We start from the raw sequence: 6,476 nt of genomic DNA on the forward strand, positions 1-6,476 counted from the left end.
CATTTTCAGACACCCCAAACTTGGTGCAGCGCCATTTTTTAAAAAAAGGGTCAGGACTTCTTTCTTTCTCTGCCTTTCTCACAGGTAGGGCAGCCCTTTAAAATGAATGGGCTGCCCTACCTGTGATGTACACAAATGTGCATGCACACATCTGAACTAAGCCTCATATCACAGTCCCTCTCTTTACATCACAGTTCCCTCCCCTTCACATTAAAATCCCATACTGTCCCTAGTCCTCCCATTATGGCCTCAGCCCCCCTCACATTTCTGTCTTCAGCCCCCACAAGATTGTCCTCAGCCCCCCATTACTGTCTTCAGCCCCCCCGATATTGTCCTCAGCCTCCCAATAATTGTCCTCAGCTCTCCCATTGCTGAATAAAGCCCCCCATTACTATCCTCAGCCCCCTATTACTGTCTTAAGCAGCCTTTCTTCACATTGCCCACCCTCTGCTGTCTTGCCTTACACAGACGGGGGAAGGCACAGTGGGTCTGGAAAGAGGGCGGGAGCTGCAAGCTGGTGATTGGTGAACTTGGGAACCAAACAGAACTGTCCTGCCTTCTGCTGTGGGCTATGAGGGTGACAGCGTTGACGGCTGCAAGACACAACAGGCTTCTAAATGGCGGGACCGCAGCGGTCTGGACAAGACATTAAGTCGGTTCGGATGCAGACCGCAGTCTGCCATTTAGTGTTGCCTGCTGTAATGGATCACTTTTCAGACTCACTGCCTGTCCTAGTATTGTAAATACCACACCACCATGCTGCAGCCATGTGCATTAGATGTGGTTGCCAGGGGGCCTGCGGCATGGCCTCATTCACTTGAATGAGTTGCTTTCAGAAGCATTATTGCTGTGTACGGCCTTGCCTTTTCAGCTTAAAGGGGGAGGGGGTAAAAATGTGGATTAACTGCCTATATTCTTTGCTCTTCAACTGCATTATTAAATGAGCCCTCAATGTGCATGCATTCAATAAATGGTGTGGGACCAATACTCAGTTATTCTCAGGATAGCAGATTTCATATTTGCCGTCGAGATCTGTCCATCTATGTCTTACAATTTTTAACAAAAATGTAATATTTTGGACCTCATAAAACTAATGACAACAATATTTCCCTAATCAAAAAGTAATTTTTCAGGACACAGTGGGGTTAATTTGCTACAGGAGTAGAGGCTGGTCCTAGAAAAATTTATGTTTACTTAGTCTGGTAAATATGGTAAAGATGTTTTCACTGTGAATAGCCAATTGTGTAGTAAAGAAATACACGGCTTCACCGTATTTACAAAAATTAATTTTGGTAAAGAAACAGTCGCTATTCCTTCAGTAAATCAATCCTAGTGCTTTTTATTGTTGCGCAATATTCCCCATGCAGCAGACGTTTTTTGTTCAGATTCACTGCAGCAGCAGTCACTATTTTATATTATTATTTCCACTTAGAGCTATTCTCGATTCCGATGCTTTTGCAATTTTTTAGCACTTCTCTTCCTTCGGTATATGTTCTAAGCTATTTGCCACTCACAGAGATGGTACAGTGTGGAAAGGGTTAAGCTAGCAATACATAGCCCAAATTGTGTCTGATTCCAGCTAAATCTGCTGAAATACGAGCTCTAGGTGGCTTTTTTCCACCACCCAGCCCGACAAATTCAATTTAAAATTCGACTGAGCTGAGTGGAAATTTGTCTGGAAATTTGTCTGGAAAGTCTGATCATGTGATCTGACTTTCCTGTATCAGCCAGCGTGGCTGCAGGGAAGAGGAGGGAGCGCTGACAATGGATGGGCTATGGGTGTCAAAGGGTGACATCACCACATCACACCACATCAGGCTTTACTAACTGTTGCAAGTGCGCTTCCGCTTCTATCTGCAGCTGCCGCTGGCTGACGAAAGGAAGATTGTGTGACATAGACCAGAGTGGTCTGAAAATAGGTAAGTATATACAGTACATCTTTCTTATACTGGTTAGTTAGCATAGGTGTTATTGGTGTAGGGAGGGAACATTTAAGACTAATTAGGTTTAGCCTGAAAATCCACTTTAAAGGAGAACTCCAGGCAAAAACTTTTGTATGTGTTCTTGTTGCTGATCTCCTACTTTCAAAAAATATGCCATTCATCGTCTTGATACTTCAGTAGTTGCTCTTTAATAGCCTGAATATTTTTAAATAAAACCGTTACAAACTGGAAACCCCTGGGAAGTAAGACTGGTGGCTGCTATTCCTTCTGTTCCCCTTGCCACTGGTCTTGGCACATCTCATTTTTAGTTCTATATACAGCAAACAGGCATGTTCTTTCGTCCCTGCTTGCGGTAGTGGGCGGAGGGGTCTCACCGACCACCGGTCTGTACTGCCCATGGAGGTGGAGTCCTAATCCTACATAGAGTCCGCCCAGCTGCCACTGTCAAAAACTTTACTGCCAACTCACTGTCAGTCTACTCTCCCACACCAGTTAACAGAGCGTCTTGTCACCCCCCCTTTGGCCACCTATCACTGCCGCTCGACACCTTCCCCCATCTTCCTTTGCCCGTTACCCCTCCACCTATGGTTTTGGATGCCCCCCTCCTTTCCTGCTGCCCCCCTTCCCCTAGTCCTGTGAGCCGGCTCCTCTCTCTTACCGCCGGCTTGGAGAGCTGCAGGGGAGTCACAGGGGATTTAAAAAATAGATCCCCGATTCCCCTCACTGCTCTGACCCCCCTACTGCCCCCCCTTACCGATGCCCCGTGTCATCTCCCTGCAGCGCTGCTGGTCAGCTTCCCTCCGGCCAGCTACTGCAGGAGAGTTTAGTGGTGGGGAATTCAAACCTGTCACTTCCCTCCATGGTGCCCCCACACCTCCTGTACCAGACTCTGACCCGCGCCCACCTCCCTGCAGCTGCTGGCTGGCTTTCCCTCCTCCCCTTCCCGCTGGCTGTAGCTGCTGCTGGGATGTGAGATTGATGCAACTGCTGGAGTTCGGGATGGAGAGGGGGAGGGTCACCATGCCCCAGTGCAGCCTTATCAGTGCCCATCAGTGCAGTTCCATCAATGCAGCCTCATCAGTACCCATCAGTGCAGCCCTATCAATGCAGCCTCATCAGTGCCCATCACTGCAGCTCCATCAGTGCCCATCAGTGCAGCTCCAACAATGCAGCCTCATCAGTGCCCATCAGTGTCTATTAATGCAGCCTCATCAGTGCATCTCCATCAGTGCCTGCCAGTGCAGCTTCATCAGTGCAGCCTCACCAGTGCAACCTCATCAGTGCAGCCTCATCAGTGGAGGCTCACCAGTGCAGCCTCATCAGTGCCACCTCACCAGTGCAACCTCAACAAAGCAGCCTAACCATTGCAGCCTCACCAGTGCAGCCACATCAGTGGAGGCTCACCAGTGCGGCCTCATCAATGCAACCTCACCAGTGCAGTCTTGTCAGTGGGGGCTCATCAGTGCAGCCGCAACAGTGCCCACTCATTATTAAAGCAGAATACAGTGTGTATAATATATAATTATGGGTCTGTGTCTATAGTTCGATAGTAATTAAATAAAGCAAGTAAGGACAATTCATTTATCTGCTCTTCTGGCTGGAGGGGGAGAGATCACATGTGAAAATTAACAGAAAACCTAGAGGAGAGAAAATTCAATATTTAATGAAAGTAGACTACATAAAATGAACTAAACATTGTGCAAATGCATGCTTTACGTTTAAAAGGCTGTCATCTGTCTGGGTGCTCAGCAGTGTGACTGGAGTATGAGGGGCATGATTTATGTTGACGTGGGCTTGTTCACATTTAACATGTACATGTCAAGTGTACCCACCCACATTCACTGCAATTCCCAAAAGTTCATGGGAAATGTAGATCCTTTTCCTGAGAGAGGAGAGGATATGATGTAATCCCTGCTGTAATACCTCCTTCTTGGCAGAACAGATGCTGAATCGTTAGAATTAGAGAGAAGACTTCCTGAAAATTCAGTTAGACTTTTCGCTTCATTGGTAAGGAATTTCACAATTGTATTAACTGTTAGGGTGTGTGTGGGGGGTGTTCTAATGGGGTTTTTTTTTTTCCGATCCTGGAGTTCTGCTTTAAAGTGGTTGTAAAGCCACTTTTTTTTCTTACTATAGTTCCCAGTGTTAGATAACATCATGTTCCCCAGTGTATGTGAGTTATAAAAAATATGCTGCCTAATACCTTATTTCTGAGTACCGCTCAGCGCTCATGTGACTGCCCGCCCATCTCCTCTCCCAATCTGACAGCTGCAGGGGAGGGGCTGAGAATCCTCCGCTGACTTCAGTCAGGAGGAGGGGAGGAGAGGAGGAGACCGCCAGACAGTCACGTGAGCGCTGATTGGTGCTCAGAAATAAGATATTAGGCAGCATATTGGGGAGCATGATGGGAAGCATCATGTTATCTAACACTGGGAACTACTGTATAGTAAGAAGATACAATTATTTTTCCAGCAGGAGGGGAGGATTGGGAAATGGATGGAGCTGACAGGCAGGGAGGGAGAGGAGGACAGAGGAGAGCTGCAGATGACGGAGGTACATAAACTGACCTTGGTATCAGGGTATTAGCCTCTTGCCCACTGACTATGGGCCCTAGCATTTGAGGGAGCTACAAGAATTCAGTAAGATGTCCTGTTATATAATGCAAGATGACATTACCACATTTAACAGTCAAGGAAGCCATGATGGTGATGGAAAGTTGGTTAATGAGATTTGGACAGCCCTGGATCTTCTTAAATACTGGTGCCAAACTGTCTGGGTGGGCACTGACACCTAGTTTTGTCTAGGTGACTAGTTGTTAATTAGCTTACTGTTTAATTCGTTTATGTTAGCTGTTCTTTAGCCGTACTGATATTACTGTTTAGAGTTTGCAGTGTTTAGGATAGTGTGATCAAACTCTTACCTGATCTTGTGTGGTATATATTCTGTGTGGATTTACAATAAAGTCAGTTCCAGTTTGCACCCAAGCTAGTGTTGTCTAGTTCTTGGGTGCAATTCTCAGCTGTAATACTTGGTTCCTGATTCCAGAGTGGAGGAAGCTGTATCTTGGCGCTCAGCTGTCGGCTAATTGCCAGCTCCCATCTCTCCACAGTGACTCACCTGTTGATGATATCCTGCTCGTCAGTCCTGCCTACTTAAGATGTCCAGTCTAGATGATCTCTGCCTTTGCCTTGGTCACATCTCTAGAGAGGCTCTCCTGTGTTCCTGTTAAAGACTTGCTTGGCTGACATTCCTTCTGGCTCCAGATTCTGCTTGCTGTTCTACTACGCTCATCTCTGGCTACCTGACGTTTTGGCTTGTCTGACTATCAGTTCTGGTTCCTGAACTCTGGCTATGTTTTGACTATGTTTACTTTTTTTTATTATTATTAAACAAGTGTGATTTAACTGTACTTCTGTCTCAGTCTGATTCATGGTTTCTGACACCCAGGCTGGGTGCCAGGTGGTTCGCCACAGTGTGCATGGGCACATAGGCTAACATGGAGAGGAGTTTATGGACAGAGAAAAAAAAAAAAAAAGCTCAAACGCCTGAAGAAGCAGCTTTTTGGAGCCTGCAGTGTATATGAGGCCTTAAATCACGTTGCAGTAACCTGCAGTAAAGCCCACACTTTACTGTGCATATGTGTATATGAACCCCAAGTCTGTTTACATATTATGCCGCGTACACACGAGCGGACTTTACGGCGGACTTTGCCCGGCGGACTGGATTTCGTCGGACAATTCGATGTGTGTGGGCTCCAGCGGACTTTGTTTTCTCAAAAGTTGGACGGACTTAGATTTTAAACTTGTTTAAAATTTATCCGTTGAAATCGAGTCCGGTCGAAAAGTCCGCTCGTCTGTATGCTAGTTCGACGGACAAAAAGGCACGCTAGGGCAGCTATTGGCTACTGGCTATGAACTTCCTTGTTTTAGTCCGGTCGTACGTCATCACGTACGAATTCGACGGACTTTGGTGGATTGTGTGTAGGCAAGTCCGTTCATTCACAAAGTCCGTCGGAAAGTACGTCGAAAAATCCGCCGGGCAAAGTCCGCCGTAAAGTCCGACCGTGTGTACGCGGCATTACTGAACATTATCTATATACAGTTCTCCTTTACCAAAAAAGGCAGTATTACGAGCCTGAATAAAAGAACATAATTATATAACAAAGGTAGGAAAGGAAAGTGGCTTACAGCAATCAAGTTTTCAGCTGCCATTTTTAGCTGATGATTAGGAGATATTCGAAAACTTTTTTTTTTTCACTGACATCACTATCATTTGTTTTGCTTTTTTGGGTGTGTATGTTTTGTGTGCATATGTTACTACTGTCAACTATAAAAGCTGTTTATGATTCTCCTTTCCCAAATATTATAACAGTACTGGTGGTACTCATAGTCATCTCTTGGGTCATTAATAAAATGAAGGCAAGCACCTTAACTTTATATCAGTTTAAGGCCTCATGCACACAGGGCATTAAAAATGTGGCTGTTTTGACTTTTTTTCTTTTAGACCTCTTTCACACTGAGCCGCCCCGGGCGC

This window comes from Aquarana catesbeiana, linkage group LG03, assembly GCF_042186555.1.
Source record: "Aquarana catesbeiana isolate 2022-GZ linkage group LG03, ASM4218655v1, whole genome shotgun sequence".
NCBI lineage: Eukaryota > Metazoa > Chordata > Amphibia > Anura > Ranidae > Aquarana > Aquarana catesbeiana.